This window comes from Schistocerca piceifrons, chromosome 4, assembly GCF_021461385.2.
Source record: "Schistocerca piceifrons isolate TAMUIC-IGC-003096 chromosome 4, iqSchPice1.1, whole genome shotgun sequence".
Classification (NCBI taxonomy): Eukaryota; Metazoa; Arthropoda; class Insecta; order Orthoptera; family Acrididae; genus Schistocerca; species Schistocerca piceifrons.
The window spans coordinates 613769116-613789394 of record NC_060141.1 but is presented as its reverse complement, the minus strand read 5'-3'; the positions used below and the strand labels follow the sequence as shown (position 1 = coordinate 613789394).

Below are 20279 nucleotides of genomic sequence, written 5' to 3'. Positions count from 1 at the left end.
CATCTTTTAACATGTTCAAGCCCGCACCGAATATTTCAGGTGCTGGTACTGAGCCATTCTCGCATGCAGTCGCTATCTGTCATTTGGTCAGTGTGCTGTTTGCTGTAGGCTTTGCCCTGGCTTATGGAATGACCTTCATATAATTGGGTGTTACTATGTAGAGTTATGTGTAGGCTATTGTGTAAAAATTCTGAATTAGGATAAGCTAATGTGTGTGTGAGTTGTTATGGCAGAAGACCATATTACTGCCGATCCCATGAAAGCCCTTCCTTTATTTTTATTTAAGTCATCGAGTATGGAAAACAAATGATCACATGTACCAAGAAATTTCAGGGAAAAAATAGAAACTTTAAGTCTCACAAGTGATTACCTAATTCTAGTTCAACATGGTTTATTTTTGCACATTGAATAAACTTGAGAAATTATCGGGATTCACCATGAAATTTGTGCTGATTTTGTGGAATATAGAAACTGAAAGTGCAGCAGTCACAGTAGAACTATAAAGTGTCTGTGTCAGTCATTAATTTTTCTGTGAGAGAGGAGAAAAAATAGTTTTATAGCTGACCTTGAATCTAGTCCTGATCAATGCTTTGGAGCAGTGTAAATACAAAAAAATGCAAGTACAATAAAATGTGAAAAATGCAATAAAACACGGCAGAGAAATGGGGACTAGTGCAGCAGGGGATACAACCCGTCGGCTTTGGACATTGACGTCACAAGTCGCCAATCGCGAAGCGATTCTTCTTAGTGTTGTAGCTCCCTTCAGTGGCTGATAAGTGTTTTTTGGCTTTTAAAAAAAAAAATCTCACGAGATAGAATAAACAGATCCACTTTATTAAGCAATCAGTAAAAAAAACGAAACTGAAACATAACAGCAAAAGCGAAAATGGTAAACTACTATCTGGCGACTTGTGACGTCATTGTCCAAAGCCGACGGGTTGTATCCCCTGCTGCACTAGACCCGAGAAATGTAATGGTGAGGTGCCAGAGGGAAGGAAAATCTGATAGCTTAAGGGAGACGCAAAGTACAAGAAATGGTTATTAATAATGGAGTAACAGTCGAGATTATAAACAGTTTTTTACACATTTGATGTTGTACTGTGGGTTGTAGCCACAGGCTATTTTTGGTGATGGTGCTAATAGTATTACTTTGGTTAGAGAGTAAGGTTTGTGGAAGAGGAAGTTGAATGGAAATTGCGTTCTATAATTGACAGATTAAATCACATTTAGAGAACACAGAGGGAGTAAAAATGCATTTTTATCAATTTCATTGTGGAAGATGATTACATTTGTATGAGCTGTAGCCAAAGTGCACCAAGGACAAGAAAATTATGTCCATAGCTTTGCCATGCCTTCGTATTTTTAAAATTGTATCTCAGGCTCATAACGTACCCATATACAGTTTCCTTCGAGCACGTCATACCGGATAATTCGTGGGAAACGTATGCTTCCAACGACTCTGTCGTGTAACTTCTGACATGAGGCGGCCTGAACCGCTTGAGCAAGGTCATGGTTTCAGTGGAGCTACCTAGCGGACAGAGGCCGAACTACAACAGACACTCAGTGACGTCACGACAAACACGCGAAGTGTTGGGTGTACATGGCACCAGCAGTTTTGTGTACGTTTCACGATGTGTTCGTTTTCGTTCTGTGGTATAAGTGACGAATATATCTCAAGTGTACGTGTGAGTGACTCGTTTTCGTGGAATAGTTCACGTGATTCTGCAGCTGTGTCGTCGTGTCATTAAGGAAATACGTGTTCTGCCAAAATTTTCTGGATATCACTGAAGTCTGGTAAGTATAGAATAATTTTCATCTTATTGTGGTTAACATTCGACGCAAACAACAGCATCATGCAGTAGTTTCTCAAATTTCTTTGTTACAGCTATTTTTTTAGAAAACAGTTACTGTCACAGGACATTCTGTTCATTTATTCGGCCTTGGCAAACATCGCTTTGCAATTACGTAATGAGGTCGCGCCAAAAACAAACCAGACGTTAAACGTTTTTGTTCCCAGTGATTAATTTTGCAGACAAAATGTTCCCAGAATTCAATAGAGTTCGGTTTACGGTGTATCATTGTGCTAGGCGCACGAGTTCAACGAAGTATCGTGCCAGTGTAATTTCTTGTTAATTCATGTAAATGTCTGTGTCATGTTTTCGAATGCGATAAGAATACTGCATCGAACAACATATCATCAGTCTCTAACAGACTGGTGCCGAAAAAATGATTTACATTTTCACACAAAACGCGAACATCTGGTACTGTCAGAACAACTACGAAAACAGTGTATCGCCAGCATAGTTGCGTCGATTGTAAGGAATAGCTATTGTTTAATTATGTTTCTGGGTATAAGACAGGTTAGAACTATAAAACTGTCTACGATTATACCTTACGAAAACTATTGCTGAAAAGTATTCAGTAATCCCAAATCGTTGATATAATGTGAGGGCAAACACAGGTGTTAAGAGTGGAATAAATTATATAGTGCGGTTTTTCACGAATCGAAATTGAAAACACTTCATCGTATTATGATTACCTCCATTTCACAAACGAGGTTACGTTGCATTTGATAACTAAAAAAGAAATCGGTTCAGAGAAAATGTGTTTGTGACATGTGGGTCGTATTTTGACATTTCAACAGCTGCATATTGAGAGACAAAGGCCATTGTTGGAGAAATGAATACAGTTTAAGTTATATTGCCGTAGTTATTTCCCTATATTGCTATTTATTGGACAAGAGCCAACGATGGTGCAGCTTTGCGCTATAATTATTAAAGAGCGATTTTTTCAGTGGGCCCAGAGGATAAACAAGCGTGTGTTATGATGTGCCGTGTCTTTGAATAGAAGATTTTTTTGTCATCTGCGGCGCTTTTCTGCCGTGATACACATGCAGGCAAAACTTTTTCTTTGATGGTTTCAAGTTGAACAAATCAAGTTTCGGACGATTGGAGACGCGAGTTACATTCCTTTCTCTGACGTTTCGTACGTTTACGTAGACTTTCTGTCACGTCGTAACAGCAGTTTTCTGAGCGATCATAAATATTTAAAAGTTGTTGGGTAATTTAGATGTGGCAGTGTTGTCTATTTTGATATAGATATCATCTACATGCTGGCAACCGCATTCTGACACAAAAAGCGAACGTTGGCTATACTGACGCTTGCACAGCTATTCTTGGCAGCGGATCAGAGGACGTTTCACGCCATACGATAAGCCGGTACCCAGCACGTAGTCTGATGTGAAGCTTCTAGATGAAATTCATCAGTCTATTGAATGACACTGACCCTACACCAAACGAAAGTACGCGCTCTGTAAGGCTGACTCATCGCTTGGGGAATGATGGGTACGAAGGAATAGGTATAAATCCTGAAATTCACTTAAATGAAGCCTCGCGCTAAGTGCCAACTTCTAGCGCTGGTATATTTCCCCGGCAGACATGCAATGCCAAGAAATGCTATTGAGGAAACTATCGTTGTATAGAAAATACTCAATTACAAATAAAGTATCCTTGTATACAGAGGTATAGGCTGGTGCATGAGCCAGCGAAATTTGAGAATTGACAGATCACACTACGACACAAGAACTTTCAAACCGGGATTGTCTTACGATGGCGTGCAGCATCAAGCAAACTGAAGGACGTAATTCATTTCGCGCAAAGTTCGTTACAGTGCCACCCCTTTCTTTCTCCTAACACTTGACGATCCCCCCGAGGCAAATTTGTGATAGCTGGGTGACAAAGTGGCAAACACGTTCTGTTAGTTGCAGTGACATTTAGTAACGACTCTGGACATTTCCCTTATCTCTAGTTGTTAATGAATGATACGACTATCATTAGATATAAATAACGAACTGAGATAATATGTTTAAATCATGTTTGTTCAAAATATGAGGGCATGCTGAAAAGTAACGCCTCCGAACTTTTCATGTGAAAACTATATAAATAAAACAAACTCTGTTAACATTCTACATCATTATTCTTCATGGGTACGTATTTATTTCTCAACTCTGGTAACTAACACATTTCTCCCGACGAGAGACGAGAATGTTTGACTTGGTGACGGAGCCACAACCTCACCTCTGCTTGCACTGCTTCATTACTATCAGAGGGGAGTCCTCGTAGGTGTTCTTTAACTTTTGGAAACGTATGAAAACCGGATGGGTCAATGTCGGGATTGTATGGAGGATGATCGATGACAGTGAACCCAAGTTGCCGGATTGTTGCAGATGTCGCAGCTCTCGTGTGTAGTGTGGCATTCTCATTGTTAAGGAGAGGGTTTTCCATGTGTAGACGAACTCTTCGGATTCGAAACTCAATTACATCATGCTGTTTCACACGCACCGACGTAATTACGTTACATACAGCCATGGTACTCGCGTCAATTAGGAGCTCTCTAGCGTTAGATGTCATGAAAAATAAAGATGTAGAATATTAACGCTTTATTTAAACAGATTTAAGAAATTTCACATAAAAATTGCGGTGGCGTTACTTTTGAGCACGCCCTCGTAAATCATCGTTAGATTTACGCGGAATTTAAATCTGCCCCATCGTGCAAGTTGCACAGACACGGTGTGATGTAAGTACGTTTCATCTACTTCGTGACCTCGGCAGGCTGTTCTAAAGCCCAGGATTCCTCTCAGCAAGAGTCAGAGAGATTTGATGTTGGAGTACAGGCAGGGCCAGTCTGAGAATTTATTATTTGCCTCTCCTCACTCTAAACTTTTACCCACGTCAGTTTTGTCTACTAATTGTGACCCACGCTGTACACAAATCGCGCACTGTTGCACCAAGCGGCTGCTACTAATTGTGATACATCCTGTACGAAGTCTACACTTGTGACATCTTTGTCGCCCCCAAGCGATGGGCCTTAAACCAGACCTGGATACAGGGAATTCAAGTAGGCTAGCGACAAGTTCGTAGATGCTTCTGAACACCGTAATTCATTGCAGCAATTGTGAGAGCCGTATCAAGCAAGTAATTGCTCCGCCAAAACAGTAAGTCTGAAGGTAAAAAACTGTGCAGATGTCACGTACGAGGGCAGCATAAACTCAAAGGATCACCAATTTTGTTCATCTTTCGTACTACTGTAGCACACACTTAGATGTAACAAATGCTGCTCTAGTACGACGCACCTCTCAAGCGCCACCGAGAAATCAAGCTTCATGGTTTTACAAGTTTGTCGGGGGTAGAAAATTCTAAATTCTTAGGTGTGCAAATTGATGAAAACTTAAACTGGAAGAGCCATATAGGCAGCAGACCTGGTACAACATTTAGGTTCGGCTACTTTTGCCATAAGAATAATTGTAGTCTCTGAGGATACAGAAGTTGAGTAAGTTAACTTGTTTTAATTCATTTGTGTGTTGCGGGATAATATTCTGGGGTATCTTTTCATGTAGGGAAAAATATTCCATGAACAAAAGAAAATAATTATAGAATTATATGTGGAATTCATAGCCTTACATCTCGGAGGCATCTCTTTAAACACATGGGAATGTTAACCACAGCCTCACAGCACATTTATTCGCTTACGATTTTTTTTTTTTATCAATAATCAATCTGAGTTTGAGACTAACAGCGATATTCACAAATACAACACTAGAAGAAGATATAATCTGCATTAACCTTTAATGAATCTAACTTCGGCACATGGTCGTCCCCAGAAATTTGTCATGGGCCAGAAGGTTGGGGGCAGATCAGAACTGCCATTTTTGCACAAGTTATATATCTGTATAGTGAGCAAGCAGTAAAGGAAACAAAAGAAAAATTTGGAGTAGGAATTAAAATCCATGGAGAAGAAATAAAAACTTTGAGGTTCACCGATGACATTGTAATTATGTCAGAGACAGTAAAGGAACCGGAAGAGCAGTTGAACGGAATGGACAGTGTCTTGAAAGGAGAATATAAGATGAACATCAACAAAAGCAAAACAAGGATAATGGAATGTAGTTGAATTAAGTTGGGTGATACTGAGGGAATTAGATAAGGAAATGAGACACTTAAAGTAGTAGATGAGTTTTGCTATTTGGGGAGCAAAATAACTGATGATGGCTGAAGCAGAGAGGATATAAAATGTAGACTGCCAATGGCAAGGAAAGTGTTTCTGAAGAAGAGAAATTTGTCAACATCGAGTATAGATTTAACTACCAGGAAGTCTTTCCTGAAAAGATTTGTATGGAAGTTGGAAGTGAAACATGGACGTTAAATAGTTTAGACAAGAAGAGAATAGAGGCTTTCGAAATGTGGTGCTACAGAAGAATGCTGAAGATTAGATGGATAGATCATGTAACTAATGAGGAGGTACTGAATAGAATTGGGGAGAAGAGGAATTTGTGGCACAACTTGACTAGAAGAAGGGATCAGTTGGTAGGACATATTCTGAGGCACCAAGGGATCACCGATTTAGTATTGGAGGGCAGCGTGTGGGGTAAAAATCGTAGAGGGAGATCAAGAGATGAATACACTAAGCAGATTCAGAAGGATGTAGGCTGCAGTAGGTACTGGGAGATGATGAAGCTTACACAGGATAGAGTAGCATGGAGAGCTGCATCAAACCAGTCTCACGACTGAAGACCACAACAACAGCATATAGCAACTGCAAATTTCGCGTCGTATTATTCGACACTGGACTCGTACACGAGTGAGGTACAAGGTTCTGCCAGGTCCTGTGGTTTAATTGTACTTGAATTTCCAGGGATGTTTCCTTTAACGAGCCACAGCCGCTTCTTCCTCCATTCATTTCCAAATGAGCTAATGATCTCTCTCGAAAGACATCGTCTAAACGTCGAACAACATTTTTGTACCGTCGTTGGAAAAACCGTTATCAGTGTAACTGCGGATCGTGGACTGCCAGCTGGATTAATTTGTGGTTAGGCACTTGATTTATGTACCGACAAAAAAAAAGGAAAAAAAAGTTAGCATGATGCACTCCCAAATAATAAAGAAATAAAGTAAATCAAGTATCGTTGTATTAACCATGTTGTTACTGAAGAAAATGGAAAATCGTAAGAATAACCTTTCACACTTTCAGTTCCCTAGCTGCTTCAATGTTTTTACATATTGAGGACGTTCAGTGTGTCGTTCATGTTCAGCCAATTAACTCCCGTGTTTTACTGGCGAAAACCATTGGATCATCTTTGTGCAACGAAGACCACAATCACAGTAAAGGTTTCCGCGGCCATAATCACCGTGTATTTGACGTAGACTGCTGGACAAATGGCTCATTCAGACTTTCCAGTGTATTACCGTCTTCGCCAATACTCATTCGTGTTGCTGCTGCAAATTTTCTGTGACATATTCGCTTTCCATTAGGTCGTCATGTTGATCGTTCCTTATCTCTTTGAATGCAACAAAGAATTTCCTTGGTCCATCTTCTATGTATTCGTCTTCCTATTAATTCTCACATAACTAATGAGGAGGTATTGAATAGAATTGGGGAGAAGAGGAGTTTCTGGCACAACTTGACTAGAAGAAGGGATCGGTTGGTAGGGCATGTTCTGAGACATCAAGGGATCACCAATTTAGTACTGGAGGGCAGCGTGGATGGTAAAAATCGTAGAGGGAGACCAAGAGATGAATACGCTAAGCAGATTCAGAAGGATGTAGGCTGCAGTAGGTACTGGGAGATGAAGAGGTTTGCACAGGATAGAGTAGCATGGAGAGGTGCATCAAACCAGTCTCAGGACTGAAGACAACAACAACAACAACAATTAATTCTCAACACGGATCTCTTCACTGTTCGACGAGTCATCAGTTTTTAAATGCCATAAGTCAAATCAGGTAGAACCCACTGATTTTCAACTTTTTATGTCACAAACTTCGGCAACTAGTATCTACTCTGTACTCTATATAGTTTACCAAAATTATTCTAATCCATTTTTACTCTTGGAGTCGTTTGCTACAAGTACGGAATCCCGTCAACCGGTTGTACGACTCCATTGTGGATGTATACTACACACATCAAAAAAAGTTTTGCATCACCTCAAATCCGAGAGTTCCGGAACCTGTACAGAAAACTGGAATAGAGATCAACATAAACATCATTTCCGCCCTTTTTATTGCTCATGAAAACCACACATTGCATGTTGTACCACCTTACAGCAAGATCTTCATAGGTAGTGGTCCAGATTGCTGTACACACCGGTACATCGAGCACCCAGTAGCACGTCCTCTTGCATTGATGCAAGCCTGTATTCGTCGTGGCATACTATTCCCAAGTTCATCAAGGCACTGTTGGTCCAGATTGTTCCACTCGTCAACGGCTATTCGGCGTAGATCCCTCAGAGTGGTTGGTGGGTCACGTCGTCCATAAACAGCCATTTTCAATCTATCCCAGGCATGTTCTATAGAGTTCATGTCTGAAGAACTGTAGGCCACTCTAGTCGAGCGATGTCGTTATCCTGAAGGAAGTCATTCACAAAATGTGCACGATGAGGGCGTGAATTGTCGTCCAAGACAAATGCCTCGCCAATATGCTGCCGGTATGGTTGCACTATCGGACGGAGGAGGGCATTCACGTATCGTACAGCCGTTATGGCGCCTTCATTGACGACTAGCGGCGTACATCGGCCCCACATAATGCCACCCCAAAACATCAGGGAACTTCTACCTTCCTGCACTCGATGGACAATGTTTCTAAGGCGTTCAACCTGACCGGGCTGCCTCCAAACACGTCTCCAACGATTGTGGGGTTGAAAGCATATGCGACACTCATCGGTGCAGAGAACCTGATGCCAATCCTGACCGGCCCATTCCGCATGTTCTTGGGACCATCTGTACCGCGCTGCATGGTGTCGTGGTTGCAAAGATGGACGTCTGGAGTGAAGTTGCGCATCATGCAGCCTATTGCACACAGTTTGAGTCGTAACACGACGTCCTGTGGCTGCACGAAAAGTACAGGGTGATTCAAAAAGAATACCACAACTTTAAAAATGTGTATTTAATGAAAGAAACATAATATAACCTTCTGTTATACATCATTACAAAGAGTATTTAAAAAGGTTTTTTTTCACTCAAAAACAAGTTCAGAGATGTTCAATATGGCCCCCTCCAGACACTCGAGTAATATCAACCCGATACTCCAACTCGTTCCACACTCTCTGTAGCATATCAGGCGTAACAGTTTGGATAGCTGCTGTTATTTCTCGTGTCAAATCATCAATGGTGGCTGGGAGAGGTGGCCGAAACACCATATCCTTAACATACCCCCATAAGAAAAAATCGCAGGGGGTAAGATCAGGGCTTCTTGGAGGCCAGTGATGAAGTGCTCTGTCACGGGCTGCCTGGCGGCCGATCCTTCGCCTCGGTTAGTTGACGTTCAGACGATAACCTTTTTCGTAGGACTCTCCATACAGTTGATTGTGGAATTTGCAGCTCTCTGCTAGCTCTGCGAGTCGATTTTCCTGGGCTGTGAACAAATGCTTGCTGGATCCGTGCTACATTTTCATCACTCGTTCTCGGCCGTCCAGAACTTTTCCCTTTGCACAAACACCCATTCTCTGTAAACTGTTTATACCAACGTTTAATACACCACCTATCAGGAGGTTTAACACCATACTTCGTTCGAAATGCACGCTGAACAACTGTCGTCGATTCACTTCTGCCGTACTCAATAACACAAAAAGCTTTCTGTTGAGCGGTCGCCATCTTAGCATCAACTGACGCTGACGCCTAGTCAACAGCGCCTCAAGCGAACAAATGTACAACTAAATGAAACTTTATAGCTCCCTTAATTCGCCGACAGATAGTGCTTAGCTCTGCCTTTCGTCGTTGCAGAGTTTTAAATTTCTAAAGTTGTGGTATTCTTTTTGAATCACCCTGTATTATTCAACATGGTGGCGTTGCTGTCAGTGTCCCTCCGAGACATAATCCGTAGTTAGCGGTCATCCACTGCAATACTAGCCCTGAGGCGGCCTGAGCGAAGTATGTCATCGACAGTTCTTGTCTATCTGTATCTCCTCCATGTCCAAACAACATCGCATTGGTTTACTCCGAGACGCCTGGACACTTCCCTTATTGAGAACCCTTCCTGGCACAAAGTAACAATGCGGACGCGATCGAACCTCGGTATTGAGCGTCTAGACATGGTTGAACTACAGACAACACGAGCCGTGTACCTCCTTCCTGGTGGAATGATTGGAACTGATCGGCTGTCGGGCCCCATCCGTCCGATAGGCGCTGTTCATGCGTGGTTGTTTACATCTTTGGGCGGGTTTAGTGACATCTCTGTGCAGTCAGAGGGACTGTGTCTGTGCTACAGTATCCACAGTCAACGTCTCTCTTCAGGAGTTCTGGGAACCAGGGTGATTCAAAACTTTTTCTGGTGCGTGTATTAACTTTTGTTTGCGTTGTTTATAAATTACCAACTGATAAACCCGACACTGTTCGGGTATTCATTTTGCCAATTTTCTATTAGAAACGAAAACAAAATTTGAAATTATGAACCAGTCGTACAAATAAATGCATAATGTACGTATGTATAAGTGCAGCTGCTTCGCATGTCTACGAAGCGATTTTGTAAACGTCTCTTTGGCAACTTCTCTTCCTAGGTATAAAGACAGTTATTGGCGTCGCAGTTGGAAGTGCTGGCAGGTGTTGGGGATTTCCTTAAGTTGTCTTATTAGCAGTAAAGAATAAATATATTAAAACATCATGATATGGCATGTTTTCACGCATCTCAGTGTTTTTGACGTCATATCTCCTGAATTTTGTGTGGTACCACGATATAATTTTCTAGGTGCATTTAGCGGCATATGTGGATACTGTCTGCGAAATTTATTCCGAATACAGTTAGTAGGAGATAGGTAATAAATTTAAACGTCATGCATGATGCAACAGTTTTTCACGCATCTCATTTTTTATGACGTCCTATTTCCTGAACGATGGTGGTTCTCACCTCCACAACGATTGTTGCTTGACCAAGACTGGTTGAAATAGGTGTAGTTGTTTAGGAGGCGATGTGGAACATACACACACACACACACACATATACACACACACACACACACACACACACACACAGACATTTATATGTATGGATTTTGGTCTTATTTGTGTTAACTTTTGTTCTCCTTCTAATCTGCCTTACTATGTTCTTCCGTACATTGTTGAACCTGTAATGATAGACATTTTAGTTTCTCATATTTGCGGTATGCTTTAAAGCTTCAGGTTGATTAGTCAAGCAAAGGTAGAGACGGACTACTCACGCGCCCTTCCCATAACGGTAACCACTGGGAACTGTTGCATCAACCTAGCACCAGAAGACTGTGCTGGATGACTGTAGGAGAGCCTAGTGATCAAAACGTAACAGCCATTGATATGTCTTTTCAAAGACCTATCGAATAAAACGGCGGGAGCACAATAACATGGATTGTAAGTAACAGCAGTGTACAGGATTAACACCGAGTATTAAGCCAGGTTTACCGCAGCGAACATTAGCGAACGAGCATTCACTGTGGTGTAACAGCATTCGGCCTTGTTCGGTTCGCATACCCAGGTGTTCGTGTTCGGCTGATTGCCTGTATCTCAGCGAACCATAAAACGAATCGTCCATAGCGCAGAGGGTATTCGTCCTTTGTTTGCACGCGAAATACTGTTGTTAATGGCTTGAGTTGAATGAACAACGTAGTGGTCAGAACAGAATGTAATATTGCTAATACAGTGTTTCACAGTTCCTATTACAGGCTTCTAGGGGTTGTAGAACGCTTACCTGGAAATGCACCGTTTGAAGAATGGACTACTTTCAAATTTCCCGCTTCACGGTACATACAGAAATTGAGAGGCCGCCGCCTTCGGCCGCTTTCGTAATTACGATATCACATACCGCCACACCGTACTACTTTTGCCCAACTACAACAACGGCTGCGAGAAACTAGTACGTTCGCAACTAAAGCCCGTTTTACACGAGCGACTTTCTGGTCAAAATCGGATACTCGAAGGTTGTGCTCTTTTCTTGCCTGCCGCGTAAATCAGCAACCAACCACGACGCGAGCATGTGTATGACATCAGTAATCTAGGGATTGTGACGAGTGTAGAGTTCTAAATTTCCGATGATGCACACTGCTCTTTCATGGACTATAGCTGTTGTGGCGTAAAGTTAAGCGCCGGCACGCCAGTCGGGAACCATAGAGCAGAGAGGGCTGTGACAAGACGTCAGCCAATCGCACGTTGAACGACCCCTCTCCAGGACGACAACGCAACAACAGCGGCCCCGATGCGAAGAGGACATAACGCCGCGCGGGACTGATCGCGGCCCAGTCGAACAGCAAGCAGCCTCAAGACTAACGAGTAGCATAGAAGCATCAAAGCTCAATACTTCGCTTGAACCTTCTGTGTCTCAGACTTTGGAACTGTTGTGCAGAAGAAACTTAATTATTTCGTATGTCACTTGCGACACATTGGTGTAACACAAAGTTAAGTATTATAATTGCTCGTTTTGTAATAAAACTCATTAATAAGATTTATTTGAATGTTGTCTAGCAATTCCAGAAAGCAGGTTTCCTAGACACCCCATATTGACGACTAGGCAGGTTTTAACAATAGTAGCGTCTGCTAACATGGGAAATAATACCCTGTTCTGATCGATCTCATTCCTATTACAGAAAATGATTTTGTGTTTTCATATCTTCTTAATCTTTATTATGTTGTTAGCTTTGTTTTCGTGGCACACTGAAAAGTTACACAACTTCTTGGCATTTTTCCGTACTCGTCCAACAAGAGACAGAAAATATGTGAAAGTAAAAATTACTTACGTTTTACAGAGAAAAAACCTAGACTATGCACAAATAAGAATGTAAATAGATAAACGTGCTTTAATCAATATTAGTTCAACAGTGAAAAAGTCAGAATTATTAGGTATGAAAAATAATTTTCGTTGTCATTTGGCATTTAGCAAGAAAACAAGATACAAAGAATAGAGCACAAAAGCCGCTATTTACTGCGTTCTACAAATTGCCCGACGTGTTTGCAAATGCATATTTTCTTGAGCTAATAAGTGTATATGTTCTGAAATGATTGGATGGTACTGTTCCTATTCTTTTAGTTCTCAGGAGCGCGAACAATTTACCCCACGACTGTTGGCAAAAACTTCCAGTGCTCTTATCAATAATAAATACTATTGTCATTGCTTCTTCCTAAACTTTATTACTATATTTCGATTTTTCCGTAAAAACGTCGTGTTCACTATCCAGATGCCAAATAGTACAGCAGTCCACTCTCAACACTGGCAATTTTGGCCCTGACGTGTAAACGAAAATGACCACTCAATACAGACAACACTAAGTACGGGAATAAAACGCCAGAGGCATTGCAGTAGACACACTTGTTTCTAATGGTCAATTGAGACAAGAACGTCGAACGTGTAAAAGGGCTGATTAGTGGTGCTCCAAGGACGTGCCGCAATCTTGACTTAGAGACGATGTGCTTCGTCGTGTAGAAGAGAATCTGACGACGAGTACTCGGAACATTGGTCATGCGATGGTCTCCTGTAAATCACAAAGGTCGGTGCTCATTATCCAAATGGTACATTTCCAGACGTGGATGCCTTATCAGAACTTTATCTACTAAGCCCACTCCACAATTCCTGTAACAGGAATTGTGAAGTGCCCTGTAGAAGAATATAGGAGCTTGTAGGACACAACAAATCAACAGCACGAAATGTCGAACAAAAAGAAATATGTTTGGTAGAAAGCTGCCGAACCACTCAAAGGTCCGATTGGGGAGATGGCAAAGACAATAAATTCATTATTTGCCTTCATCAGGTGGGAGCGCAGTGAAGATGCACAAGCCATTGTATTTCTTTTTATTAAAAATGAACAGCACAAGAAATTTCGATGAAAATAAACGAAAACGAATCTGTATTCATTTTGTTGGCTAATGTAAAATTGAAAATATACGAAAGAACTGACTATTCGTGGCTTACGCTCAAAGCTGCTGCCAGTACATTAGAGATGTATCACTGTTATTTGTGATATAACAACTAAATAAATAAAAATCGTTTTCCCCTCGGTCACAGCGTCTCTCTTCAAGAAACTACGTAGCAGATTTCATCAAGCCATACGCATATTTTACAATACAGTACTTGTAAATCATTAATATTATTTTTAATTTAATTAAATCGCTCGGTTCTTTGCGCATGTCACTGCAGACATCACGAAATGTCTGAGATGTAACAGCTCTTGAAATTCAAAATAATTACTAACTTAATTGTCTCCAGCTTCTAAGCAGAAGAATATATTTCTCGTCAGTAATTAGTGACCTACTTTTAAGTTTCCACTCTAAATTGCTATAAGAAGCCAGCGCAAAACGTCACCGACATATGTACAAAATTTTGGAAAAATGCGAAGCAAGGCTGGAACTGCAATCCAGTGATAACGTCTCATATTTGCCTGAAAATCCAGACACCACGCCATTTTGCTTGTTTGGTCAAAACTAGCGCGCTCACCAGGCGAAATAATCATTTGTGCGAATCATAATTGTGCATCGCGACTCTAACCAATATTATGTCGAGTGAAACCTGTGAATAGCCCGATCAAAATTACTTGATAGTTGACACTTCACGCATTGTAGCTGGTTTCCTCCAATCAGAGCAGTGAACGTCATGCCCGAACCGTTCACCGTTGCCAAAATGCCAATTAATTCACTTCTATTTCCTTGTTGGGCTTTCTTTCTTGCTTGCTTGATATGTTTGGACCTGTAATCCTGTGTCTGGCCCTTTTATTTCGTATTTCATCACACATGATAACTGCACCAAAAACAACACACACACACACACACACACACACACACACACACACACACACACACACACACACACACGACGATGCTAACGAAATACACACGTTTCATACACAGATTTAGCCAAACACTGCTGAACCCTTTCGACAAGACGCGATTCAGCGTCATTTATATAGTTATTACAATCACACAGATCGGGTTACACTATATAAGCTCGCACGATATTGCTTGAAGATGAATTTTTAAAGGTTGTCAATTAAACGTTGCGACTGGGACACAAAAGTCATAGATACGACAGCTTTCTGCAGTATAATGACATAGCGTAGTAGTTAGTGTATTAACTGAAGAATAGAAGGTTCGAAGGTAAAATGCTGCAAGACCTTTTACTTTTCTGAATGTAAAAAAACTTCGATTATCATTTTTATTCACTGTTTCGGTTTAAACGTAATATTTTTATTTCTAATACTTTGCTGCGTCATTTTCATCATCATATTGCCTTTTTGTTTGCTCTTATTTTTCTTCCTATCATTCTTTTTTCATCTGGAATGTGCTTGTGTCGCCTATAATCTGCAACTGAATGCCAGCCAGGACTGCTCATCGGTTGGTAACGCGACATCCCGTGTAGCCAGTGTGAGAACAGGTAACCAGTGACAGCGAGAAATCCGTTTCCTTTTACCGTTAAAACTTAAATTTTGCTGCGGAAGATGGCTATGCGAACAAACACATTATGAAATTTTCCTGTCTTGAGTTTGCTCGTAGAAGTTAGCCTTAAATGTCGTCAACAGAGCGATCGTGATTGTAGTTCTGCGCAGATTGTTGATCGCCGTTTTTTTCGTATCCATTACGCAACACGAGGCTGTAGTTAGATTAGGACATGAGTTTAAATTCAGGGCTACAAAACCGTCGTCTGCCGTAATTCAGTCATTGGTCACTTAAAACCAGGTTTCGACAGAGCATCTCGCATGTCTGTCATACTTCGCGGTGGCTGCTTCCAACGTTGCTTCGCGTTTCACGTTAGCAGCATTTGGGAAGTGATCCGTCGTGTATGTGTGTCGCCTATAACCTAGCAGTAGCTTGGAGCGCATGAGGCAACAGTCTAGGGGCAAGAGACAGACGTCAGCTATCAAGTAAGTTTAATCGGTCTATAGTGATTATTGGGTCCAAAAAATAAATACAGCAGTAACACAGCGTTCTTAGGGTTGGCATGCTATGTTCTTTCTTTTTCATGTTATCTTCTGTTAGCTATAAACGCTTGGTCAGAGTTGCAAGCGAAGGGTAGCGAACACGGCAAATTATGTACGAATGCTAGTTCGCTTGTGTTCGCTTCCAGTCGCTCCGAAGTAAACGAGGTTTTCAAAGGCAGCATGGTCGCCCCTAATCGTCGTTTGTATATGCACACGCCAGTAACTACGTCCGACGTCAGTGTGATAAAGAAAATAAATTTAAAAAACGCGTTGGTGATATAACTCGCATCGTGCTACAATGCAGGAATTTAGAAAGCAACGAATACCACGTATCGGTAACACCAAAAACATTAGTTGATTCCGAATACAACTCAGAGACAGAACCGTTGGACCAACCGGACCAGCCCCGTCTCCTCGGGTATTACAGTAGATCCTGAACGAGAGAACAGAAACTGAGGTATTAGCGCAGCTTGTCTGTGTGTTGTTATCAATGAACTTTCCTCTTGTGATGTTGGTACTCGTTGCACAGTAAAATCACTCAGGTGTCAAGTTGCTCTGTGGACTACTCCCTTTTAAAGAGTTTTTAAAAGCGGTCACGTTGTATGTGCTTCGTTCAAACCGTAAAGCATGATGTCATGGAACTATTATGTTGGGCAAAAAGAATTTTTAAAATTATTTTTATACTTTTTCCAGAAACTTATGTTTCCATCATCAGTGCTGGATTATGTGTCATACCACATATAAGAATTACCACTATTAATTCCCGGAAAAGATCGATCTGCGCGTGGTCCATACTCAGCTATGTTATAACTGCAATGCAGTAGCCCTTATATGTGGTATAAAGACTTTCTGGCGCATCATGCGGCATTGATAATGGAATCATTAGTTTCTGGTATCAGTATTCCGATAAGTTTATAGGAGTTCGATCTTGTTCCCCTATAAGATGGGATATGGTGTATGTCCAGTAGTAAATAACCTTCTCAAGTAACTTCTGCAAGCACGTACAGAGGTGTTTACTTGCATAAGTTTACTTCTGCATGTCTCTTGAACAAATTGATTTTAGAAAATTGCAGTACTTGTAGAAGTGCTTCCACTATAGTCACATGGTAAGATAGACATTTGGAAGTTTACGATGTCATGCTTAAAAACCAGAGCAGCCGTCATCGTTGTTGCATTATTTATTGGAGAAAAATCGCCACAGAACACAAGCAGTTAGGAAAAAAGAAATGTTTTGGTAAATAAGTGGATACAGAGGCGTACATAAGTTATCAAGAACAACCCGCCTTTGTGGCCGAGGTCACTAACACGCTTGTGCGGTGGCGCTCGACCCAGGGGTAAGCCAGTGTGAATCCTGGTGGAGCAAAAAGTTTTCACTGCCGGAATTTGGCCGACAAGAGATGTGGAGGTGGTGGCGTAAAGTTCTCGCTCACCAGACTTTGCGCCAATGTCCTGGTTTAAATGCCAAACCTCCCTGCGGTGTCTCTTGAAGAGAGTGCATGATACACTGATGATAGTGATATCGCCAGTCGGACGGGGACGTTAAGCTTGACGGCCCCCTTGGTGCTATTCGTGAGGAGTGGGCTATGTGCTGGCGCCGTATTTCAGCGTCTCCCTTCTCTCATCCATCATCGTTCAACACCAGCATTCCTCTACAGACTCGCACACAACACGTAAGTGTAGTATTTTTGGAGCCTGCTGCAAAATAACTAAACACAGAACTACACTCGGAAGACTTCGCTCAGATTGAAAGCTTTCTGAGAACGTCGTATTCAGGTTTCGAACGCCTGTTGTCTGTTGTGGAATGAAATACTCGAAAACAGGATACTGAAATGTGGCAGGCAGTATTTACTATTTTTTAACAAATGTAATACGTGTGTGTTTACGCTAACATTAAAAAAATGAACTAAAATTTAAAGACGTCTGTACCTCCTTTCTACTTCCCCTTCTGAGGAAAAGGTAATCGGTAAATTCATTTCACACTTCCGTGTCTGATGGTGACCAATTATACAGGGTGTTCGGTAGTTCCCGTTGCAAACTTCCAGGCCTTGTAGTGGGCGGAGTGAGTGCATAATATGTCCAGAAATGTCATCCAGCGACTTTACAGAGCGTGAAAGTTACAGGCACCGTCGCCTGTAAATATATGTACGAGGGTTGGAACTTTAATTTATTTACACTTCATACAAATTAGATACGTGTTTCCATGTTTTACTGACCTACAAAGTAGTCACTAGCATTGTGTATAAGCCGTTGCCAGCGATGTGGAAGTCGTAGGATGCTCTTAGCAGTGCCAGTTGTGTTGACAGTTCGAGCGGCGCGGTCTCTTGCCCGACGAAATTGTAGCAGTTCTGAAGCGAATGTCGTGAAGTGTTTCTTCAGTTTAGAAATCGAGTTGAACTCACGAGGACTTAGGGGACTGCACTAGGTGGTATACCACTTAGCAGCCCCATCAGTGAAACAAATCAGTAACAGCTTGCACTGTACGTGCTTCAGCACTGTCCTGCAAAATGATGGTCAGGTCCTGCAGAAAGTGTCATCATTTCTGTCTGTGAGCTGGTCGTAGGTTGTGTCCCAAAATGAACAGCATAGAGACAGAAGTGATCACACTTTCTGCAGGACCTGGCCATCATTTTGCAGGACAGTGCTCAAGCACGTACAGTGCAAGCTGTTACTGATTTGTTTGACTGATGGGACTGCTAAGTGCTATACCACCTACTCCAGTCCCCTGACTTAAGCCCTGGTGAGTTCAACTCGATTTCTGAACGTACGCGCCGCACTCTCGACTTTGGAGACGACATGCTTCGTCACGTAGAAGAGAATCCACCGACGTGTACTCGAAACACTGCTCATGTGATGGTCTCCTGTAGATCACAAAGGTCAGAGCTCATTATCCAAGCGGTACATTTTCAAACATGGGTACCATATCAAAACTGATACATTTGTTTGAGCACGTCTATCTTTGCGCCGTTCTCCTTTTCGACGCTGACATTTTTGTACCGGTACTAAACATACAAAACTTCTGCAAAAACTTTCAACAACTGGCAAGTTAGGCAACTATTTGCAGGAAGATGCAAGAAACTCTTTCCACTAACTTGCACGCGACTAGCAAGTTTACTTGCGAGTACGCACACGCCTTTATACAGCTGCGGACCCGACACAAGCTTCCACCACGTCGAAACGCATCAAGATAAAAGTCTTGGTTGTGAACGGGTTATTGACGAAAGATATTCATCTAAAGTTGGTGAAGGTTTTTGAGGCGAGTGTCTCTCCTTCGGTTAGGAGAGGGCTGTTATTTTGTCCAGTTAAGAAAAAGAGTTATTGAGTTCAAACGCGAGAGTATTTGGCATGAAAATGATCCACGTGAAGGCAAACCCAAAACTGCAACAATTCACGAAAACATAGAGAAAAAGCAAAGCGTGATACTAAATGGACGACGCTATAAGTGTAACAGAAGAAAGAGTGCCCTGCATTTTTCATGGAGAATTTACCATTAGAAATTCGTTGCCGTGGGTGAGACGTTAATCCTCCACGTCGCAGTAGAAATAAAAATTCCAGTCAAAGCAGGATGTCAAAATTGGCGGCCTCCTCCAAAAAATGTGAAGACGATAGTGAACACCGGTGTTGCCTGACTTTAAAAGGGAATTCTTATTGACTGCTTTCCTAAGCGTATACTATAAATAGTTATGTAACTCGTCCGGACCCACTTGATCTACAAGAGACGCTCAATAAGTAATGCAGTACATTTGTTTCCGAAAGCACGTGATTTTATTCAATATTCCAATACACCATGTTATTTCCTACTCTGTTGGCCGCAGGACCCTATTTTTGAAAACAATCTGCGCTGAATGCGATAGTCTTACACAACCGTACTGGGCTCTTTATTCGCACGAAGTAATGGCCGCTATCGACAGGGGATGTCAAGTTGATTCCGTATTTCTGGATTTCCGGAACGCTTTTGACACCGTTCCTCACAAGCGACTTCTAATCAAGCTGCGGGCCTATGGGGTATCGTCTCAGTTGTGCGACTGAATTCGTGATTTCCTGTCAGGAAGGTCGCAGTTCGTAGTAATAGACGGCAAATTATCGAGTAAAACTGAAGTGATATCAGGTGTTCCCCAGGGAAGCGTCCTGGGACCTCTGCTGTTCCTGATCTATATAAATGACCTGGGTGACAATCTGAGCAGTTCTCTTAGGTTGTTCGCAGATGATGCTGTAATTTACCGTCTAGTAAGGTCATCCGAAGACCAGTATCAGTTACAAAGCGATTTAGAAAAGATTGCTGTATGGAGTGGCAGGTGGCAGTTGACGCTAAATAGCGAAAAGTGTGAGGTGATCCACATGAGTTCCGAAAGAAATCCGTTGGAATTCG

General features: G+C 41.8%; 1 protein-coding gene across 2 annotated transcripts in view; it reads left to right on the top strand.

The window, feature by feature from the left end:
- Nucleotides 1-1568: 1568 nt before the first annotated feature.
- The window catches only part of LOC124796367 (protein cycle), a 946497-nt gene continuing 927786 nt past the window's right edge, over nucleotides 1569-20279 (top strand). For both annotated transcript variants that reach the window (XM_047260526.1, XM_047260528.1), the window contains exon 1: nucleotides 1569-1794. The gene's annotated coding sequence lies outside the window, so the exon portion shown is untranslated. The remainder of the gene's footprint in view (nucleotides 1795-20279) is intronic.